Raw genomic sequence first — 24,346 nt, forward strand, 5'->3', positions numbered from 1 at the left:
GACCCCAGGGGAGGAGGAGAGGAGCAGGGGGGCCATGCCGAAGGCACATGTCTTCGGGACAGGCCTCGGGCTCTCTGGGCCTGGGAGGACACCCCTCTCTAGGGATTGCTCCCTCCCTCCAGCTCTCCCAACCAGGGTGACAGCTTTCCTTCTCTGCCTGGTGGCTTGCTCCTTCCTGGGCGGGGCGCCCCCTTCTATCTGCAGCAGTCTGTTTGCCCCTCCAGGACACCCTCTTGGACGGCTCCTTGGATGACCCCATGCCAGTCTCTGTGTCTCGAGAGGCCACAGTTGGCCGGTTGACAGCACTGGGTCTTACTTGCCCCTAGAAGTACGAGGCAGCAGCTGCTCTGCCCTCGCTCTGCAGCCCGAGCCCCCATGCCCCCCACTGCGGCCGTTTCTGATTTTCCAGGCTGGAGTCGGACACCAGTCTACTGGGTCCCCAGGCACCAGGGGCACACGTCAGGCTCTCCAAGGGACCCACTGCACCTGCTCTCTCTGGGAGTGAAGTAATAGCCAGCCACCCCGACCCACCTCATCCCTTCTGGTGGTGGGGACACCAACACTCTTCCAATCCCTGGCCTTTTCTCTGGGGGATGGCTTTGAGGGCTCCCCAGCTGGTCCTTCACTCCTCCCTGCAATGTTGCTTGGTCTGGAAGCCCTCTGGTCTCTGAGTTTTATCTGGCCTTGACAGAGAAGCCCCTTACCAGTGGAAAACAGCATTATGCGGGGGAATCTCATTAACGCAGTAAATGTGGAAAAACCAAGCAAAGTCCCTCCTGGTCCTGTTATCTACATCAGGGGTGGGAGCACCCAGCCCGCAGGCCGTGCGAGGTCCGCATCAATACCAGCTAACATCACACGCCTCACCAAATTAGCCTGACCAAATATAGCCGGCTAATTTGTAAGCTGATACTTCGGTGTGATCCAAGAATGATGTTATAAATATCCAGATGGCCCTCGGCAGCAAAAAGGTTCTCCATCCCGACATCAAGGTGAAAGCTGTGGCCAGAGGGAGACAAGAGAGGTCATTGAGATACTGCCCTTCTGGGGACACTCTTCCTTGGGGTCGTCCTGGTTCCCTCCCTCTCCAGGAGGTACGGGACAAAGCCGTCATGAAGGCAGGAAGGACAGACTGGGCTTCATCCTGGGTGCTGCCTGCCCATCCAGGCTCCTGCCACAGACGGGCGCCAGCGCCCACCGTAGAGGTAGCCCCCAGCCTGAGAGAACCACCTAGACCAGGGTCCCATCAGCATGACTCTAGACTGTCTGAGTCTGAATCCCAGCTCTAACTCTCCTAGGAAAGTGGTCTCCCTGGGTGTCAGGTTTCTGGTCTGTAAAGCTGAAATAAGAACAGAGCTACCTCCTGGGGCTTTGTGATCATTACGTTAGCGTGGAGGACGCTCGGCCTGATGCCCAGGACACAGCAGGCAGCAGTGTGTGTCTTCTTTCACTGGAGCATTTCCCATCACCCTGGGGCCACCTCCATGCAGAGCTTCCTGGCCCCAAGCAGTGATGTGACAGGACGGGTCCAGGTCCCCTCCTTCCCTTCTAAACCAGACTCCAGAGGGCAAGAACGCTACAGCCGGGGCCCCGAAACTGAGCTCTTCACAACCCTTCCCGCGGCCCAGGAGATGATCTCAGATCCCAGAGGGCTTACCAAATGAGAGGCAAGGAAAGGGCGTGGCTGCACGTTCGGAACTGGCAACACCGAAGGAAGACCTTCAGGAGCCAGGAACGCCGCAGAGCTTCGTCTAGTCAAATCCCCCAACAACGCGAAGAGGAACTGCACTGGTTTGCTAGGGCTTCCAGAACAAAACCCAATTCCACCCACGTTAGCAGGTAAAACCTGTTACCTGTTATTATCCCCATTTACACACGAGGACGTTGAAGCACACGGACCTCGAACACATCTGAAGTCATGCGATCGGCAATTGGCAGAATCTTGAACCCAGAGCCGGTGCTCCTAACCCCAGCACCCAGCAGACTGGAAGAGAGGAGGGTGGGGTGAGGTGGGGAAGCACCTGGGTTGGGGCGAGGGGAGTTTAATCGCTCATGGGACCGGAAGGTTCCACCGTATGTACATACGCCAGTGCAGGGGTGGGAATGGGAGTCAAATCCCCACATTTTGCTTGGTCAGAAATCTGGGCTCCTGGAGAAGCTGGGGGCCTGGACCCAAAGGATCCTGGCTGAAGCCCGCTGGAAATGGGATTAGCCAACTATCTGCCTGAACTGTTCCCAGCCACTCATTCGGGCACCGGTACTCGGTTTTGTTTCCACGCGATCGGTCCTCTGCCTTCTCTCTTAGCCCAGCTCTGCTACCGTCCTGCCAGCCCATCATTGTTTGTCTGGGGAGGCTGACTCCTACCCTCAACCCAGGGTCAAGTTTGGGCCCTATCTCCTGCACCTGCCATGGGGCGGGCACGTGCATCCCCGCGGTGCAGGCTCCAGGCAGCCCTCCCCCCAGCACTAAGACCAGCCTTGCAGGCACCAGCTGGGGAAGGGGCTCTCCTCGAGCCACGTGGTGGAAAGGAACGAGGGATCTGGACACGTCAGCCTGAGGTTGAATCCTGACACTGTTGCTTATTCTGGGTACGACCCTGGGAAGGAACTGAGCCCCTCCTGGCCTGTTTTCTTATTGGCAGAAGAGGAATAATTAAACCTACATTTCTAGGCAGGGTGGCTGCCAGGATTAGAGAGGACATGTGCAAAGCACTTGGGCAGAAGCTAGTATGTGTAGGTGCTAAAAAAAAAAAAAAGTATGAGAGATGCAGGCCCTAGTTTGTAGACATCCCAGGGCTCAGCGTCTAACCTCCTCTGGGGTTCAGAACAAATCACAGAGCTGTTGGCAGTAGAAGGCCTATCGGGATAGGTCGATGTAGGCTGTGCTTCCGAAAGCCAGGCCCTCTGCAGCTAGAGACAAAACGAGGTGTCTTTCACGCAGGAGGGTGCTCTGCCCTGGCCAGGGTGTCACGACCACTCCATGGTGCCCCGTGAGCTACATATGACAGGGGTCACTCACTTGTCACACGGGCTTTTCCATGAGACATTCCAAATGCAAACAAATTAACTAGATTTAAAATTAGCAATTAAAAAAAAAAATCCCTGAATCTTTCAAAACCAAATCAACTGATCGATGCCTTCCACACACCCTCTTGTAATTGATCCCAGATTCAGAATTCTACTTTTGACGGGTAGCCTTCGGAGAAACGCAGGAAACAGGACCGGTGTGGCTGTAGTTAATCAAGGTGCACAGTACGTGAGTGGCTCTTGAATAGATTAAAATAGAGCCCTCCGCCAGGCTTACTGGGGTATTCAAGAATGTTTTTTTTTTTTTTATCCTCACCCGAGGATATTTTTCCATTTTTTGTACAGATAGAGTGGGAGGGAGAGAGAGGAAGGGAGAGAGAGAGAAACATCGACGTGAAGGGACAACATCGAGTGGCTGCCACCCGCACGACCAACCAGGGCCGGGGACAAACTGCAACCGAAGTACGTGCCCTTAGCGGGAACCGAACCCGGGTCTCTCCGGACCGCAGGCCGACGCTCTAACCGCTGAGCCAAACTGGCCAGGGCTCAAGAATGTTTTAATTATACATTTTAATGAAATCATCAGGGGTTTCTAATAATGCTTTATCAGATCAATTGTAACCAATAAGCAAGTATGATTTCAATCAGCAACTCCACAAGGGCTTAGAATGGCAGTATGTCCCAGGCAGTGGCAAGGAAGGGGTGAGCTGGGAAGGGGGCTTCTAGGACTTTCATCACTTTCAAATCACTGAAGACCTGGGGACAGTAGCCTGCTGGGTCAGGGCAAACTTCCCTGCATCACAGGGAGAAGGGGGTGGACTCCTGGGGAGAAGACTATGGGGCAATTAGAGTGGGAGGGCAAACAGGTTTCCTTTCCCGACTCAGGGTCAGGCAGTTGCTAGGATAAAGAGACTTGCAGGAGAAGAGAGGGGACCTGTGGGCTCCTCACCCCTCCCACTGGCAAATGGCCTTCTACTGGCAGCCCCGCGGAGGGACTTGCCTCAGCAGGGAGGAAACATTCTCACGCAGAAGGGCGGCATCTGGGCCTATTCTGCAGCCACGGAGACAATTCTGCCTGTTGAGGGAGCAGCTGTCGGCCACCTGCTCACCAGCCTGGGTTAAGCCCTCTTTTGAGCAGAAGCGAGGAGGTGGGGGGAGCCTGGCCTCTTAGAATAAAGGCCTTCAGTGCTGCCTGCCGGGCTGTTAGCTCCTGGAGGTGAGCCGTGAATGGGGTGGGGTGGCCCAGATGCCTGGCACATTCCCAGCCCATCCCACCTAAAGCCCCATGCACAGGCCCCCTCAGCAGCTGGCAGCTGGCCCATCTTTTTGTCTCCGGAACACCTGCCCCCACTTCCCTGTCCCAGAGCCAGACTCAGCTCAGAGGCAGACAGTCTAGCAGCGGGCTGGGCAGAGCCGGCCAGGCCGTGCAGAGATGGGGGCTCCCGCCTCCTCCCCTGGCCCTCCACTCGGCCCCTCCCAGAGCAGAACCAACGGCCTTTGGGGTGTCGATGCTTTCGAGTGGGACTTGGTGGGGGCAGAGGAGCAGGAAGGAGGCTCTCTGAAGCAGGAGAAACACTGTTCCCATCCACACTGTTCACATCCACTCCAATCAGGAAAGAAACAGATGAGAGGTAAGGAAGGAACACAGCCTATAGTCACTGAGTCTGAGCAGAGAACTGTGGCCCCCACACAGTTCCTGCTGTAGGGACCCTGTCCACAAAGCCCCTACTCAGTGCCCATGCTTTGCCAGCACTTTCTTGTTTCAGCCTCGCCCAACCCAGAGTGGGCATCGCAGGCCGTTTCACAGAGAGGCTCCAGGGCGCCCGTTGGCCCAGGTGAACCGCAGGCTGGGATTGCAGCCTCCGGCTCCGGGCCCTTAGCCCTGGCCTGGCCACCACCTGTGCATTTCGCCTTCGTACAGAAAAGACCTCTCGAGACCCCCTCTTCTAGTCATTTAACTTTGCATCAGCTGTTGTTCATTTTCTCTCTACCAGAATATAAGCTCCCAAAGGCAAGCGCCAACCTGATTCTTCTCGGCAGGCAGCCCCTTCTGCCCAGGCCCCGCATGCTCCACAGTGAACCCCCGACCGCTCCCAGGTGACACTGGGCTGTCCTTTCTGCGTGATAACATCCTTGAGCCTCTGTCTGCGGGACGGCAATATTAGTTTTTTCAGTTGGGGCCTACACTCTTTTCCCCAATTTCCCTTAAAAGCTTCAGCAAATCCCACTAGGTGAAGGCTGAGGCCTCACTCAGACCAGAGAAACAAAATCTGCACCCAGCTCGCTGCCTCCCCTCCCCGGGAGGGGGTCTATAGGCCCTGCCATTCCTTAAATATACCCAGATCCGAGAATCCCGCAGCCCGAGGCCAGTGAACAGCTGGTCTGCCCAGGGCATGTTTGCCTGGTAATTCTAATTTTTATTTGAATGCCCATCTGCCCGGCACTGACATCACAGTGCAGCTGCACATCTCGTTTTCCCTTCCTGGTGCCTGTGTCTGTGGCGGGCCTTGCACTCAGGATGATTAAATGGCTCTGTGGGTGGCCTCACCCAGGAGTGTGTGTGCCGGGGTGGGGGTGGGGGTGGGGTGGAGAGGGGCAGGTGGGACCAGGAACAACAGGGGAGGCTCTGGATGGTGGGGGGGATGGTGCCCCCCCCCAGAGGCAGAGTCTGGGAGCATCTCAGCTGGTGGGGGGAGGGGCTGCCCGGGGAACAGGCTGCTCCTGAAGCCTAGAAACGTTTGCCACTTGTGTAACAAAGAAGCCAGTCCCGGGAGTCAAAGGGCCAAGTGCACCCGGAAGCAGGGCCTGCGTTTCCCCCAAACTCTGGAGCTTCTGGGGCCCAGCACAGGCCAGAGCAGGGAGAAGAGGGAAAGAAAGTGCTCAGCACATTCAGCGGACGGGGCAGCAGATAAAATGCTGCCCCGGCCGGCTTGGCTCAGTGATTAGAGCGTCGGCCCGCGGACCAAAGAGTCTCGGGTTCGATTCCCAAGGGCATATACCTCGTTTGCAGTTCATCCCAGGCCCTGGTCGGGGTTGTGTGGGAGACAACCAGTGGATGTGTCTCTCTCACATAGATGTTTCTCTCTCTCCCTCCCTCTCTTTCTGAAGACAAGTAGAAAAATGACCTCGGGTGAGGATAAAAAACAAAACAAAAAAATGATAAGATATTGTTTACTCTGAAGACTCCTCATTCCCCCACCCCCCATGTCTCCCTCACATTCTGTTCTCCGTGGCAGTCTGGATGCAAATCCTGGATCTGGCTATTTTACTAGCTTGTGTGATCTGGAATAATTTCCTAAACCACTGTGCGCCTCAGTTTTCTCATCTGTAAAATGGGCCCAGCATTTGCACTCCTAGATAAGTAAATCTCAGAAACATTCTTATGCACAGACACCAGAAGATACACACGAGTGTTCTTAGCAGCACTGGTAGCAATACAAAGACCAGACACCCCACAAAGGCCCCCAGAAGAAGAATGGGTAAATTGCGGCACGTTTGCACAATGGAATATCATACAGCTGTGATAATGAGTGGGCTACAGTGACATCATAGTAACCATATGTATGAATGTTAGCAAAATAATGCTGAGCTAAAAAAAATAAAAGGAAGTCCTTTTATTAAAATTTAAGTATAACCAAAATAAACAATATGTTTTTTTTGTTTTTTGTTTTTTTTATCCTCACCCGAGGATATTTTTCCATTTTTTGTACAGATAGAGTGGGAGGGAGAGAGAGGAAGGGAGAGAGAGACAGAAACATCGATGTGAAGGGACACATCGAGTGGCTGCCACCCGCACGACCAACCAGGGCCGGGGACAAACTGCAACCGAAGTACATGCCCTTAGCGGGAACCGAACCCGGGTCTCTCCGGACCGCAGGCCGACGCTCTAACCGCTGAGCCAAACCGGCCAGGGCAACAATATGTTTTGAAATTTCTATGTACATGTAATAACAACTAAAATAGAGCAAGGAAGTGATTGGGGGTGGGGCTGCCCTGGGTAAGGGGATGTGGGGAGGAGCATAGGAGTAGATGTCAGTTACCATCAGTGTCCTTCTAGCTCTCGGGTTGAATTTAGGTTCAAAGGTGTGCATCACACCACTAAGAAAATGATTGAAACATAAATAAATAAGACTCAAGCATGGATCAATAAGGATAGTATGAAATGAACCAAGGATTATAAAGATTAATTCAATTTTGTGTACTGAGGTCCATTAAAATATATGATCGCAGAGATTGCAAGATTGCATTAAATGAGATCATGTTTGTCCCAACCTGCTAATGCCCTCTTTGGCATCCAGCACATATTCAAGAAATGAGGTTAACCTCTCTGTTCTCCCAGCCGGCCACAGACCTTATCTTATTTCCCATAAGTCAGGATTTTTAGTGCTGTGACTCTTCAGGGCTAATTCTAAATCCTTCACTAATTTCCTTTCACTGGCCCCTCCCTCTCCATCTCCTCTCCTCTCCCTCCCTAGAGCAAATAAAGCTTATCTATCCTGTATCACAGAGCTCTGGGGACAGTAAATAGGAGAAGGCTTTGAGGCTATTAAGTGCCCCCAGTACACGGTTGCTTTCCTACCTCCCCTGTGTCCTATCTGCGGAGGGAGAGTAAGACAGAACTCGGAAGCCTGGGCGGCTTCTAGGTGAAATGGGCAGCTGGCCACTCTGTTGAGTGGAGAGACTGCTGGGATCTGGAATATCCTAGGAGGAGGTTGGAGGAGGTGCCTGGGTTGCACCTGGAATGGCCTCTGCGGTCTAATAGAAAGTACCTTGAACTTGGATTTGGAGCTGTGAAGCATAGTGTAGAATAAGCCTGACCTTCCCACTCATGGGCTATAGGTGAGCAACTTACTCAGCCTCTCTGAGCCCTGCTTTTCTCACCTGTAGGATACATCTTGGAACGTAAATGAGGCGGATGCCACATTTACACACACACACACACACACACTCAACCAATACAATGCCTGTCTAACACAAGCGGACATTCAAAAACTGCTGAATCTGAATCCCGTATCTCCTCCGGACCCTGTTTCCCGCTGGGGGTTGGTACACTCACTCCAGCTATGTTGACAGGGCTTAATCCAGATTTGACAAGAAAGTGTCATTTTGAATTTCAACACTGAGAGATTGGTGGACTAGGTGGGTGACATTTGTCACGGGATTGGGAGCAGCTCCCTGACTCCCATCCTTGCTTTGTGAGCCTCGTGTCCACAGGAGCAGAAGCCTGAGAAGACATGACACATCCCAGGTACTGGCCCCTCTTTTCTCGCCTTTTGTGACAGATGGACCCAAGGAAAGAAGACCACGAGAGCAGTCCCGGAAGGGAAAAGAGGTCACCGGGAAGTAACTCCGAAGAATCCTGGTTGATGGTGATAGAAGTTGGAAGGTTTGGCGACACTGGTGATTATAACCCACGGTCCTTTAAAGAATCTCTAGGCTTGGCCTGAAGAAGTTACCTCCTTTTAGCCTCAAAAACAGTGACTCACCCAGCTCAGCACATAATTAGGTCTAGGTCTGTGAGACCCACTAGAAGTCTGGGGTGAACTCTGGTACTTATTTTCAAACTAGAGCTATACTGAACACCCACCTGGGCTGGCACAGTGCTAAGCTTTTTGTATACTTAAAAAACATATCTTCGTGGTATCTAACCATTGCAGACTCTCCAAATGTTCATTTTCTAGGTGTGAAATCGACCTGAGACGGTTTCTGAAATCGGATGGGGTTACCCCGAGATAAATAGTGAGAATGTGGGGGCAGACACCAGGCATCGGGCGGGGGTGGCTGCCATAGACAGGAAGTGCGGTTACCCTGTGTCTTAGGTCATACCTGCCTGACTCAGAGGCGGGGGTGGTGTCTGCAGATTTCGACCAGAGCACACTTATAAGATTTGAGAGGGGGCCCTTGAGCCCCCCAGCTTCCCAGCTGGAAATGTCGCCTGTCATGACAGACCTCATGTGAAACTGGAGGGTGGCTAAGGTTGGCCTGTCATCCCAACGTCATTTGCATTCAGCTGGATGAAGTCCTAAAGGGATGCAGCTTAATGAGATTTTTAACATCAGTTGGAATTGGGGGGAGGGAGGGCTTAAAAGGGACCTTTGGGTCCTTCTCATCGCTCCAAAGGGGCAGAATTCTGCCCTATTTGGAAATGTGGTGGCCTCGCTACTCCCCCACCCTCCTGCGTCTTTGAACCTCCGGGGTATTTGCTTGTCTTTGTGGGTAGGAAGAGGCCTTTGTACATTTCGGGGCATTTTTGTGGAGATAAGGTATATGAAAGTGTTTTATTAATAGTAAAAGGTTACATAAGTGGGAGGCGAAGCCTGTGGAGCCTGCTGCAGGCAGAGGCCTCTGATCTCACCTCACAGGAGGCTTCTCCCGTCCTAGGAGCCTGACCCAGATCTGAAGCCCAGGAACACATCTTATGTAAGGTTTGGCTAATGGAATAGAGCCCCTCTTCCCTGTCCAAACTTGGTTAGACTGATTTCAATTAAAAGTGTTTATTAAGTGTCCACACACTGCATATAGCTAAGGATATAGAGAAGAACACATGTGTGGTTCCTATGTGCAAGGAACTTACAGTTCAGGGGAGTGGTTTAAAAAAGAGTGGACCTTTTTTTGTTAAATGAAATTTTAGTTGAAACCCCAATACATAAAATGAAGAGGGGGTGCTTTGACTGCAGTGGAGATAGAGGAAGGAGCTGGAAGGTCAGGGGTCATGTTGGCCAGACCTCACTATTTCTCCTCCAGGCCCTTCCAGGGTTCTCAGAGGCCGATTCCAAAAGCAACAATCTCCACAAGGCTTCTAGAAGAAAACAGGAGAATACTTTCATGACTTGGAGATCGGCAAAGATTTCTTAGGACACAGAAAGCACTAAGCACCCAAGGAGAAAAAGAAGTTAGACTATGTCAACATTTAAAACTTCTGCTCATTGCCCTGGCCGGTTTGGCTCAGTGGTTGGAGCGTCGGCCTGCGGTACAGAGAGACCCGGGTTTGGTTCCCGCTAAGGGCACATACCTTGGTTGCAGTTTGTCCCCGGCCCTGGTTGGTCGTGTGGGTGGCAGCCACTCGATGTGTCCCTTCACATCGATGTTTCTCTCTCTCTCCCTCCCGCTCTATCTGAACAAAAAATGGAAAAATGTCCTCGGGTGAGGATTAAAAAACAAAACAAAAAACTTCTGCTCATCAAATGACATTGTTTTGTTTGTTTGTTTTTTGGTACGTGCCCCTAGCGGAACCGAACCTGGGCCTCTCTCTCTGGTCCCCAGGCCAGTGCTCCAATAGTGGAGCCAAACAGGCCAGGGCTCAAATGACATTGTTGAAATAAATAGGGAGGCCAGACTGGGAGAAGATATCTGCAGTGCAGAGATCTGACAATAAACTCGTATCCAGGCTATGTAAGGAACGCCTACCACTCAATTTAAAAAGATTCACAATTGGTCAGAAGACTTCCACAGACACTTCACAAAACGTACATGAATGGTCAATGAACCAAATAAAAAAACTGGTCAACGCCATCCATCGTTAGGGAAATGCCAATCGGATCACTTGCCACTTGCTTCGTAAATAGTGGTGCCTGCGTTTGAAACGGCCTTGGGCCCCCACGCTCCAAGGGCACCCACGTGCTTTTTCTTATTATAGGTATGCAACGTCTTCTTTCCCTTCTCCAACTCCAGATTGTTTTTATCCACAGCACTAAAGCCATGAAGATCCAGCTGCTAGATTATCCATAGATGGCAGTGGTTGTGTAATCCTTCGCTTGTGGCCTCTGGGGCCTCTTTTCTGACTTCACAAGCGACATACTGCTATTCCTGTCGCCAGGGAGCGAGCTGCCCGCGGGCTGCAGTTACCACGCTCCGCGCACGCGCAAACCCACATCCCTGTTGGTACAGCCTCCGCGACTCTGTCCTGACCGCAAACAGCCGCTCTCGAGAGCTGCAGATGACGACCCAAAGCGGCACGAAGAGACCCCCGTGGGAGCGCTCAGCGGCTCTGGTCGGGACGAGGGAACACTTGGAAAAACGACACCAAAACCCACAGTGAGGTTTCACTACATACTCACTAGGCTGTAAAATGAAAATCCTGATTCCAGCAGGGGTTGGCAAGGGTGTGGAATAGCTGGGTTCTTCTGATGTGAATGCCAATGGCACAGAGCACCCAGGGAAGCCTTTCCACAGTTTCGTATAAAGCTAAAGATATATCCACCCTGTGGTCCAGCCACTGCGCTCAAGGGTCTGAAAACATCTCCGTAAGAAGATATGTACGCAGATGTTCGTAACAGCTCTATTCACAATAGACAAAAGCCTTAAAAAGCCCAAGTAAGTAGGACAGTGGGTAAGCAATTTATGGTGAATTTATACCATAGAGAAGACTACTCAGAAATGAAATGAAACGGAACGCACTCCTGACAATTATAACATGGTTGAATCTCAACACCTGCCGAGTCGAAGAAGCCAGACACAGAGCACCTACGTTCTGTATGAGTCTGTTTATGTGAAGTTCTATCAAGCTGAGGTGAGAGGCCACAGGTATAACTTTCGAGCAGTCCCTTCACGTGAAAACACAAGGAATCAGAAATAAGGATTTCCCCCAACTGTCCAGTGGATTCAGACACAGGTGTCCATGCCAAAGCCTTGACTACATCAATGGGCTTCATTCTAGAATCTGAGTGCAAAATAATTTCTTTGCACTGAGTCTAAATTAAATGGACCAATAGACATTAGATTTCAAGGAACCCAGTGGTGAACTTTCTGTTAATGGGATACTTTCTAAATCCTTTCATTCCTTTAAATACTTTCTGTGCTCCTAACACTACACAGGCAGTGAGCCCATGACTAGGCAGGACAGGATCAATGTCTTTGTGAGCAGAACCTCAGGGAGCTTGGCAGTCACTCCTAAGTTACAACTTCGGTCTCTACGTTCTTTTCCAGCATATCTTCTGCTGATCAGTTTTGTGCCTCCTAACACCAACAAATCAGGTTAATACTTGTGGTCCCTGTACATGTACCCCTGTCCTGTCTGATCTCTTGCCTTCACTTATGCTGTTCCTTTTGCCTCAAATCCAGTTCAATTAAGCAAAAAATTTGGAGCATCTGCTGTATTAGGACTATGGAGATGGAGTTCAAAGAAGAAATACTACCCGGCTCCTGGATATTACAAAGCTTGACCTTTAAATATCTATATCCTATTCATCCTTCGAAGGCTATGTCCTCCATGCAGCCTTCCCAGATTTGCCATTGAGCTGTGATCTCTTATCTTGGCCTCTGGAGTATTTGAGTTGTGGCTTTAAATGGTGCTTCGGCCTGCTGATCAGTGATTCCTAAGCCACACCAACCTAGGGGAACACAGTGAAAATGTCCCATAATTCCATGACTCATCTCCATAGCAGGGTCCCTGAAAGCTCATCTTTCATTCCCTTGTCCCCAAATTTTGCTGCCTAGCATACGGCAACCACTTGCCTTTGCCTTAGTGGCGATTGCCCCTGCTCTGTCATCTTCCTGTTGACACGGCTATTGGTCCTCTGCACCTACCCCTCTCACATCCTCCTACCAACTAGAATAAGCCCCAACCACAGATGCCCAGTCTTCTCCCGCAGCGCAGAATCTCCGTCTTTTCTGTCCATCCTTTCATCCCATCCGAGTCCAAGTCCATCCCAGGAAGTCAGAGCTGCTCTGTCCTGGACTGGAGCCAGGTGACATCTCAGTACAACCCTGGGGACTTGTCTGGGTTTTTCCAGCTTTAGGCTTACCAAATGTCTCACCAGGCCAGGGAATAGGGTCAGATTTGTTTTCCTGCTGTCTGTCTTGGAGCAAAAAATGGGGGAAGCCCCCTGTATTTCTAAAGAAATTTTGATTTGCAACATAAGTTCAACTCAAACCAGCATGAAGGGAGGGAGGTTTGGCCAGAGCATGGGCCATCCCATGGACGGGAACTGAAACAGGGAGCGGAGCCCCAGGGACCCAGAAGCCCTGTCTCTCCTGCCCTCTCACGTTCTCTCTGTGCACCTGGCGTACCCTTTCCTCTTCTTGTAGACTGGTTTTCTGGTCCCAGTTCCCATGGCTGATTGGTCAATAGCTCCCATGTTTACACGAGTCTTAACACAAAGACATCAAGAAGGGGACCTCTCCATCTCTCAGTTTTGAGCCTAAATTCCCAAGCAGGAGACTGAGCGGTTCAGCTTCATTTGGATGTGCCCCTCGGGCCAAGGAGGTGAGGGCACTTTATCAGAGCACAGCAGCTTCTGCTGCAGCTGTGTGGGGGCAGGAGGGGAAGAGGAATCCCGAGAAAACGGGATACTGGGGCTTTAATCCAGAAGGTGTCTCCCAGACTCTCCCAGAGAGCGCATATTGACAGCTACTTCCTCTGCAAAACTAGTCCCCCAATTCTGCATCCAGGCACTGGACACTATTGTGGGCGAGATACTTGTTTATGGGTGAGTCTGCTCCCCAACTCTCTACCCCCTCCTTAAGCACCTCAGAGAGCAGGGACAGGCTTAAGCTCCGTGTGTCCCTCAGCGAATTCTGCTGGAAGAACATAGCACATGTACCAAGAATTGCTCTGACCTCTTTACACATGAACTCATTTGATCCTTGAAACAACCCTATGAGCTAGGAACATCCGAGGGAACCAAGGACGGTGAGTAGCCTGTAATAAATGCGTTAGTAGGAGGCAGAGCCAGGGTTCAAACCCAGGTAGTGGTGCTCAGGTTGGGCTTCGAACCAGCACACCTACTGCCTCTCCAGGAGTATTTGGTGAGTTTCCATGTGGGCTCTCAGGTTTGTCAAGTGACCACATCTGTACACGCACACAGGCAGCAGTGTCCCTGAATCAGAAGGGGGACAAGTCAGGGATTTCTCAGCCTCCTTCATTAGGTGGAATTGGCTCATTTCTTACCTGTGTACAGGTAGGACCCCTGACTCTTTCCTGTACCTCTCTGTTTATGTGTCTTTCACATACACGACCAGTTAAATATTGTGTTTAATATTTACTTATCATACTTTTATTTTCTATAAGGCAGCCTATCTTGCCACTGCACCTCTTTTTTTTTTTTTTTTATACTTACCCGAGGACATTTTTCCATTTTTTGTTCAGATAGAGTGGGAGGGAGAGAGAGAGAGAAACATCGATGTGAAGGGACACATCGAGTGGCTGCCACCTGCACGACCAACCAGGGCCGGGGACAAACTGCAGCTGAGGTACGTGCCCTTAGCGGGAACCGAACCCAGGTCTCTCTGTACCGCAGGCCAATGCTCCAACCGCTGAGCCAAACCGGCCAGGGCAACATACTTTTATTTTAAATAATATTATTGACAGGCAATTAGTTGTTATAGATGTAGAAAAAAAACAATAAAATTACCTATTTCTTACCCCCTCCCCCTGCCTCACCTCCTTTTCCACAGAGGAAACCACTGGCAACTCAACGTTAAGTTATTCACCTGGTATTTCCCCCATATTTCTAACTCATAGTGTGCTGCTCACTCTCGACTGAATTTTAGACATTAGTTATCGATTCCCTACTCTGGCCACGAGAAATTTAAACTCATGTCATTTCCCCTCTTCTCTCCTTCTAGCCCTGCCCCATTTCTGGGTGACAATGCTTTTGTTATCACAATTGTACAAACATTGTTTACTGTGAAGCCAATTAATGTTTTAATTACATATGCATGCTTGCACAATTTGGTTTTGTTTTTCCTGGGGTTAATAATTGCCTCTAATTTTCACTTGCTTGGTTTTCTTTCGACACCTAAGTCCTCCCACATGTTCCCACAGCTCTGTAGAGCACTGCTCGATGACACCTCCACACTGGCAAGCCTGGGAAATAGTCCGCTGACCCCCAGCCAGACCATGACCCCACATGTCCCTCCTGGAATCCTCTGACCCCCGGGGAGGGATCCATTGGTCTCCCAGCCTGCTGTCTAGCTCTTGTAGCCCTCTCCTCCGCCGACCTCCCGAGAATTTCTTCCACCCTTTTCTTCTCTCCTAATTCCTGTCTCTTACCCCCTCCTCGTTCCTGTTCTTATTTCAACAGAGCCTGTTTCCCAATAGTAGCTTTCTGTGAAAGGGCACATGGAAGATAACGTTTTGTTTTTGTTTTTTTGAGATTTTCTGATCGAAAATCTCATTCTCTGCTCACTCTTGATCTGGGTGGTCTAAAATTTCAGGTTGCAATAGTTTCCACTTAGAACTCGGAGGTGCTGCTATTGTCCTCGGTTTTGAACGTTGCTATGGAGAAGACTGCTGTCATTCTGATTCCTGTTCTTCCTTCGTGGCCTGTTCCCCACCCTCCTCACCCCGGTCTCTGAACTTTTAGGATTGGGTTGGTATTGCAGGTTCTGAATTTGCAAGGATGCGGGCTTTTCCACTCGGTGGATGCGAGCACTTGGTTGGCCTGGTCAGCTCGCAGACTGACGCTTCACTCTGAGTGCCCTTCATCTACTTATTCTGTTCCTGCTTCCCGCAAGGTCTCCACGTTGTCTCTGAGCATTTCTGTTGGTGTTTCTGTTTTTGCTCTCATATTTTTCATTTATAAGAACTTGTTCTTTTTTAAAAAATTACTCTTTAGAAAACAAAATTTGGTTTTTGTTTCATGGATGCAATAGTCTCTCCTACTTCTGAGGATATTAATGATGCTTTTTAGTTCTTCACTTTTCTGTTCTCTGCGTTGTTTCTGTTTTCATTATCTGTTTTGATCTTTTCTTTTGTGTTTGAGGCTTTGCTCTAAGGGCTGGTGATCCTTGTTTGGTCTCTCATATTTAAGAGCGAAGCGCTGAAAATGGGACTGGGATTTTAGAGAAACACTGTTGCTTTTTTCCACGGGGACCCTCAAACGTCAGCATCGGCAAGCCTCCTCTCTGGAGTGGTTTGGTTTCTCCACTGGAAAGAGATTCCTCAGGGACTGGGGGCAGGGAAGAATAAACAGCTTCTGGGTTATCAAAGCAGAGGGGGTTTTTCAGGGGTGTCCCCAGGGAGGCAACAAGACCTACAGAGGAATGGCTGGAAGGGTCAGGGGTCCTTAGACCGTACTGCAAAAGGTTCCTGTTCAGCAAGAGAAGTAGCCAAGCAGCAGGGAGCTGCTGAACCTGAGCACTTTGTAGCTGGGACCTGTGCCTTCTCAGCAGAAAGCAGCAGAGTGAACAGAGGACCACAGACCAGGGGCCACTCACCCCCACTACTCAACGCCTTGGCGTTGCCTGAAGCCTCATAACCCTGGTAAAAGTCATGGAGAGGTCCTTGGGAAGGATGATTTCTTGTTTTGTTTTGTACTTTGTCTCTTCAGCAGTCTGCGGAATGGGTGCTCAAACTGAGAAGCAAGGTTAGGCTATAGGAAGTAAAGAAAATTGTAGGATTGTGGACTGGAATCCACACCTGGTATGTGTATGTTCTCATTTAAACTGATGCCCAAAGTATCAAATAATAATAATGACATAAAATCAATACCGAGGCCCCAGCTGCAGGTTTCTGGATGGGCTTCTGTAGCCCCTGGCTGTTGTCAGGTTTCCTTTGGTAAGTCTAGCCTGCGTCCGTCGCTGGAGGAGGCCGAAGATGATCCCCCTGCGCCCCCCACTCATACACTGCCGGGGTTCACCAACCCTCCAGGGGAGACATCAAATAAGTGCAGCTGAAACTGCTGACCTTTCTGGAGAGAATCTCAGTCCTTTAGCTTAGGAATCACACACGTGTGCACCCATGTACACGTGCATGGACACATGGACTGGCTTCCTAAGTCAAGTAACCAGGAGAGAGATGGGGAAGCAGTCTCATTTCCAGTCTGATTCCTGCCCAGGGGGCCCCAGTGCTCTGGACATGCAATCACCGTCCTAAACAGGTGCCTGGGCAGCGGGGGGCCAGCTCTGCTTCTCAGAGTCTATTAGTTCCAGAAAGGTGGGGTGGAGCAGAAAGATGGTGGCCGGGCACGGAGGCACACAGAAGGGTGGTGAGAGGGCCTGGACTCCTCCTGAGCACTGGTGAGAAGCAGCCCGACTTCCCCTCCCCATGTCCCCGAGAGCCCCGGTGCTGAGGCAACGCGTTACCGTATTTTCAGCAATTCTGCTAAGTTGTGTCTCAGAGAAGCGAAAGACAAGTCTCCAGAGGTTTGCATTTTGATTCACACCTAACACAGCAGTTTCATGCTATGAGGGGAACGTTTCCAGAAGCAGCGCTGAGTGTTCAGCCTTGCAGCCCTTTTGCTCGTCTGGTTGTCTGGGCCTTGGGGAAAGTGTGAGTGATGAGACACCAACCCTCCTTGCTCGGGATGACTCAGGCACCCGCACTCTGGGAAAACAAACCTTGCCCAGGAGAGGCACTTAGCAAGCAGCGGCAGCCCCCTTTTCATTATACTAGGAGGTCAGATGCTTTTCTCCTGATAGACACATGCAGATTGCATTTTTTGAATAAGATTGGGGAGGCTCGTTAGAATCTCATGACTGCCTCCTAAAATATACAAACGAAACTGCTCTGTATTTCAAAGAGAGAAGCTCCGTGGCCCATGATTAATCAGTAACAGAAAGGCCCAGAAATCTATATTCATTCTCTCTCTCTCTGTCTATTCTTTTAGACCAAATGACCCATTTTATAGCACTGATTTACTATGAGACCACTAAGTAGAGACATGTAATCTGATGAAGCACATACACACACACGAAAAAATCCAAATCAAAATATGAATGTCTTAGGGGATGATCAAATCAAACAGCATTTTTTTCACCTTGTAAGATGATTCCTCTTGGGAGTCCATTAATGATGAGCTTCTCTGGTGCATTTAAATATTGGCCTATAGAGCTTTGCTTGCCAAGCAAAGTAGGGAAGGCAGGGGGTAATGCAACTTTATGCTGACTGAACTACCACTGATGTCAATGAGCATTGAAGCGGGGTTGGAGATTAACAATGGCTTCTGAAATGATGAACTGATTCATAGAAATGCAACTCACATCCAGCTTCAGGGGCCGTATGCATTCTGTGAACGTGAGCCCTGCCTGTAGAGGGGCTTTCTGGAGGCGTGGTGGCTAAGCTCAGTGGGGTGCAGGGGTCTGCCTTGACAAGAAGGAACAAGAGCACCCTGCCAAATGGCCTCGGAGCTGGGCTACCCAGGAGCCTGGAGCAGCTCAGTCCCAGGGTATCAAGAGGAGCCATAGGTGATTGGCAGGTAAAGGGTAGTCGAGGGCCCTGGTCCCAAATCCAGATGGAGTTTATTGTCTTCCCCCTGGATCATGCCAGGATTTGGGAGTGGCAATCACTTCTGTGCTGAAAATGTGTCTGAGTTTCAACTCCCTTAGGGAGACAGTGTGTGCGCCTGAGAACATAACAGACCTGCTTTCAAACTTGAGCTCAGCAATTGGCACTTTGAAGAGCCGGACAAGATCTGCAATCTCTCTCAGCCTTAGATTCAGCGTTTGAAAATGGACAGTCATTAACTTACCTCGCAAGGAGGTCATTAGTCTTAGTGATGATGTCTGTGAAGGATTTGTGTATAATACGCACTGAGTACCTATTATTTTTATTGGAAAAGAGGCGGAAATCACGTCAAGAGGAAAGAGAAAGGCAGCATCAGCCAAACTGGGTAGGGAGAAGGGGGCACTTGAATAAAGGGCAGATGGGTAGTCAGGGCCCCTCCCCCTTCCCTGCCCTGCCTGAAGCTCAGGCCTGCATATTCGCCAGCACTGGCCCATGTCTGCCTTGCACAGTTTGACGCCCTGCTGCTTCTGCGATCAGGTGCACCCATCTGGGACTTTGAGTCAGGAGCTGGTGATGCAAAGAAACGGGGCCGCAGAGAGTCCACTTTGAGGTTGGCGGCGGCGGCATCCGTTCGCAGGGCACCAGAGCCAGCGCGGGGGTCTGGGGAGCAGGCAGAGGCGTCTGGCCCGAGCCCCCACACCTGGCTCCTCTGAGTGAGTGGTTTTGCGGAGGAATTTTTGGCTGCGGAGTCTCCTTTTGTTCTTGTCTGGGCTGAGACATCCTGAAAATTCTGTGGGCTACCCAAAACTCCCTTCAATAATTTCCTTTCTCTTGAAGTCGGAGAAAGTTCATTTCTGCCCTTGGCAACAGGAAGTTGACTAGCACACCTTTCCAACCACCTGGTGAAGGACTTCCCCTGCCTCTCGGTTGCCCTTATCGTGCTCATTCATCACTGCTGGCGATTCTGTTGCCAATGTGATGCTTGTCCGCGATCTGTCTGCCGGCAGAGGAACAGCTGCTTCGCAGGACCTTAGGACCTTTGTCCCAGCCCTTCAACCTGCAGGAGGGACCCCTCCTCCACGCTCAGGCTGAACACTCACCAGCTTGGCGTCTGAGCTGGGGTCTGCCGCGTCCGGAAGCAGGGACCCTGTCTTCACGGGGCTCTCCCCTTCACAGCCCTCCTGGGCCCCTCATTTCGTTACATAAGCTCCAAAGGAGCGCTGGGAGATTGCGAAGTCAAGCTTCTCCGAAGCCGGCCCCACCCCCACCCCCGGGCCTCCCTCTGTCGCTCCCGGGACGGTCCTGCTTCCAGGAAGAACTACTTCAGGGAGCTCAGGCCCTGGAGGATCCAGGACCATCAGGACGTGGCATTTTACCCCGATGGGGCACAGGGCAGGGCGGCCAGTCAGAACGCCACATTCCTGGGTGACTGCTTCTTTCCGTGGCCTCGGTCTTCTGGGCCGAGGGCCACGCGAGGCCACGGTTTCTGCGCGCGTGCTGCGTGACTAGACCGCGGTGGCAGCCGAGCCCCGGGCTGGGAGTTCAGACGTTTGCTGCTCTATTCCCAGATCCTCTCTTCTGTCTGTTTCCCAGCACCTCACTTGGTCAGAGGAAAGGGAAAGAGGGGGTGGGAGAAAACGAGGCCCCAGCCCCGGGGCTCATTGCTCCCAGCTGCGTGGAAATTCCCACCCTCGTGAGGCCAAGCACAGCCCCGCGCTCCGCCCCTCCGGCCTCCAACCCAGTGACTCAGAATTCTCCACTGGTCTCGGGGAGGACACATTCCGGCTCATTTTCATAACCGAAATGAGGATAGCACTGCGGTCTCTGTGCAAGTCTCAGACTCCTGAGAGCACACTCACACTTCCCCACTTGTTGGGTAGACAGACTTATTGCTCCTTGTTTGCAAGAGAAAACTGAGGCACAGAGAGGTTGATAATTGCCCGTGGTCACACAGCTGGTTAGTCATAGCACCAGTCCCAGAAGTTTTAAATGACGAGTTTTAAATTATGTTCTGCCATTCAGTAAACAGTCCTCTGTTATCGTTCCCCCATTTCACGGTAGCTTTCTGTGCTCACGAGCATGTCTGTCTGCCTCTCGGGGGATGTAACACCTGTCTTATGGAGAATGAAGCATGGCAGTGGGTGTACAGTGACGCCTATGACTTCCTGCTCCTATGGCCTATTGTTCCTCACGTTCAGCCTCCCAGGAGAGGGCATCCATTCATGCAAATCATCAATTATCGGGTGCCCACTAGATGCAGCTACTGTGCTCTTACAGGTTCACAGTGAATGGAAGAGAGAGTTGCTAAACACAAAAGTACAATAAAAGGCCCTGAGTTGTTAGAAAGGGGTAATTTATTTTGTCAGGGGTATGAGTAACCTATCACGGATGAGCTGACCCACTCCCCCCCCAACTTTGTGAAAAATTTTAAGCATAGAAGAGTTAAAAGATGAGTTAAAAAATGACTACAACCACCACCTAGATTCACCCATTGTCATCATTTACCATATCATCTCTCTCTCTCTCTCTCTGTCTTTCTTTCTTGATATACAGGTAGGTGGAGATAGAGACACGCTCGTGTAGGCATATAGTGAAATCATTTACAAGTGAAGGATTGATGACATGCACTCCTAGACATTTCAGCATGCATCTTCAAAGAATGAAGATATTCAAAGAGATGAATTTTGAATTGGGTTTTGTCAGATGAATAGGAGTTTACCAGACAAAAGAAGAAGGACATTCCTTGTAATGGCAGTGACAATGCGTGCAAAAGCAAAAACTCTATGGGAACAACAAAGTATTTGGGGTAAAATTGTTGAGTGTGGCCAGGGCTGAAGGGCTTGGGGAGCAAGTAGGAAAGGAGGTTGGAATGACTGACGAGAGGAAACAGGAGGCATGGAAGTAAGGGATCATTAATGGCGAATGAGATTTCTTCTAAAAGCCACTGAATCGATGCTTTACTGCCATTAATTAATGCCATTAACCTAGTAAAATATGGTCTTGCATACAAGATACTGAATTGGTTTTGGACCAAGTGAAGTGTGAAGACACCTAATGGTGGAAAGATGGGTCTTGAACACTGGCAGAGGTCAGAGAGCTAGGTTCGGGGGTCATCACCCCACAGACAGTGGCTGAAGCCATAGCACTTACTCTGGTAGAGGCCCCAGAGCAAGAAGAGAGGTGGGTTAAGGCCACAGCCCTACACCAAGGGAACAGAGAGAAGGCAAGAAGAGCAGCCCCGGGGGTGGGAGAAGAGCCAGAGGGTGGTGGGCCCACCTGGCAGGTTGGGAGTGAGCATTAAATAAGTTCCTTGTGTAAAATTCCAAACGACAGGCTGAAGTTGGTAGGTGCTGCATAAGCGAAAGTGTTGTTCGTGTGGAGGGTCATTTCTCCAGGAAGAAGGGGGGCCCCAAGTCAAAAGTGGTCAAGAGAAAGTCACCAGGCTGGCCCTCCATGGACTGCAGCTTGAAAGCCGACATCCCTTTCCTGCATCCCTTCCAGGAAGTGCAGCCCAGACTGAACTGTGAAAAAGAACCGCTTCATCTCGGATCCTCGTGCAGCTGGGGAGCGAGCGTTTTTGGAACCCAGGGCAGGAAAGGAGTTTCCGCAGCTCTGGAGCGAGTGGCTAACTGTATGGAAGCTGGAGTCAGAGGCCCAGTATCAATCCGTGGCTCTACCTCCTGCCCCTTCCCTCTGTTAACCTCCCCAGGGCTCAGTTTCCCCATCTGCAAAACAACAGCAGTAAGAGTGCCTTCTCCAGAGGTTGGTGTGAGGATTAAGTGGATGAGAACTGTGATTTCCATCACCGCAGCACAGAAATTGCCCGCTAAATGCAGCACTGCCATTAGTGCAGCCAGGGAGTCGGGAAGTCTGGGATTTGGAACCAGCAGTTCTGAGTGATCACGCCCGAGCGGCACAGCCAGCCAGTGGGTGCGGAGAGTGCTCACCCGGGCTCGGTCACACAGCTCACCGCGTGTCTCCTCCTGCTCAGACGTGTGGGGCCATTAGGAACAGCTCATTTCTTTCTCTGCAAAACATCACCCACCCCCCACTGTGCTCTTCCCTTTGTCCGCCAGGGCCTGTTTCTAGGACAGACGCTGTGTTGGGGCTGATGGCCTGGGAGCTTGTGAGAGGGCCACCTGTGCCCAGTGCTCCCCCCGCCCCTCCCTCCCACCCACCTCTGCCAGCCCAGCCGCCAGCTGCCACACATCAAACCACCTTTCTCCCTCTGCGCAGGCATTGCGGGCACAGGGAGGCACGGTTGCTACAACTTGTCGCTAGGCACTCAGCTAGTGTGGGTGCTTTGTCCGGCCTCCCATTTTCCTACAAAACCCACTTTTCCTCCGAGCCCCTGCACTGGCCCTCTCCACCCCACCCCCTACTCTCCCTGTTGACAAGGGGGGTTCAGGGATGGTAACTCAAAGCCCGCGGGAGAGGGCCACATGGAGGGCAGGTCCCTAACTCCCACGAGCCGGCAAAGCCCCTCCTGTAGCTCCCACCTGACACCTCTGCACACATGTGCTGGTCACATGCTGGGGCTCCTGCCCCTGCAGCTCCCATGGCTCACCGGTGGCCTGTGGAAGCACCTAGAAACCTCTAACTAGGGCAGTGTGGAGAAAGGGCCTGATGTGACCGCTGGTCCAGTGTGAGAGCTGATCAGAGGCCAGAGGACGGAGTATAGAGTCATCCAGGGTTGGACCAGCTAGACGGAACCGGTTTCCAGTCCTGGCACCTCCAGCTCCAGAGTGTGTCTCTGTGGGAGACTGCTCCCCGCACTGCTCGGCCCTCTCCTGTCCGCAGACGTGCGCCTGCAAGGCAGCTCGGTGTGGATGGTGGGGGGCCCTGCAAAGGGCGGTTCCCCTTCGGTGTGGATGGTGGGGGGCCCTGCAAAGGGCGGTTCCCCTTCGGTGTGGATGGTGGGGGGCCCTGCAAAGGGCGGTTCCCCCTCCACCACGGGTGTGCCGAAGGGCCACATGTTAGCTGGCTCTAGCCAGCTGGATCTGCTCTTACCATCAAACACCCCTGGGGTCAGGCCTACAGCCTCTCCCTAGCACACAGCTCTCTGGGATAACTAAGAGTGGGGGTGAGGGGTGTGGGGAGACCTTCAGAGAGGAAGATCCAGGTGGTACAGGGTCCCCGGGCACTGGACCCACCGGCATCCGCCAGAGCCTCTCCGAACGTGCCAGTTTGCCTGCACTGGGGGGGACGCCACAGCCACAGCCGCAGCCACAGTGGGGCGGGGGGGGGATGGGGGTGTTCCTGAGGTGCGTAATGAGTTCCACTGAGTCATCCACCCGTCTTCAACCCATTTCCAGAAAGTCATCTGGTTCAGGTTCAGCCTGCCTGACTGTGATCCAAGGCTCCTGGGGAGGCGGAGTTGACAGTGACTCTCCAAAGACAGTCGCCCTGTGGAGTGTGTGCATTCCTTCGTTCCTCACTCGGCATTTAGCGGGGACCTGAGTATGCCACTGTGCTGGGCTCCAAGATTCGGGGTTCTAGGCCCGCCTGAGGCCATTTCAGACCTGCCCAAGTGAGCACCCACATCTCAAGGCAGCTGTCCCGTGTCTCTGGAGGGTACTCTGCTGTGCTGAGGTTTCCCGAGAAATGCGGGTGGCTGGGCTGGGATGACCTGCTGCCTGTGCGGTTGCCTCTGTGAGGGTCTTTTGTTCCCCAGCACACACACGCGCACACACACGATTTCAGAGTAAAATGATGCCTGCTCTCCACCGATTCTGTGTCCCCGTTCCCCTGCCACACCCGTCAGGTCTCCCTGGACAGCAGCGGTCCCTCCCTGCTCCGCAGCACTGCGTATCGGCACGGGTGGCTGGCTGCCCTGTTGGAGAATGTGGTCAGAATCCTCGCCAAGTCGGGGTGGCCTCTGTTAGGTTCCCCCAGGCCTGTTTTCTGCCTGACTTGTTAGTTTGGGAGCTGAGCTCCGCCTCCCTCAGAAGCTCCCGGGTTCTTCCAGGTGCGATCCGGGTCCTCCATGGGCAAAGAGGGATGGGGAAGGACGGTGGGAACGGTGGGAACGGTGGCAGAGCTGGGCAGCTGCGCTCAGTTTTCCTGCAAAGGAAATGAACCGACGGAGTTTTGAAGACAAAGGGACTCTCCGGAGCCATGGTTGGGAACTGTATCCACAAGGGACTGAAGACG

The sequence above is a fragment of the Molossus molossus genome, unplaced genomic scaffold, assembly GCF_014108415.1.
Source record: "Molossus molossus isolate mMolMol1 unplaced genomic scaffold, mMolMol1.p scaffold_m16_p_20, whole genome shotgun sequence".
Taxonomy (NCBI): domain Eukaryota; kingdom Metazoa; phylum Chordata; class Mammalia; order Chiroptera; family Molossidae; genus Molossus; species Molossus molossus.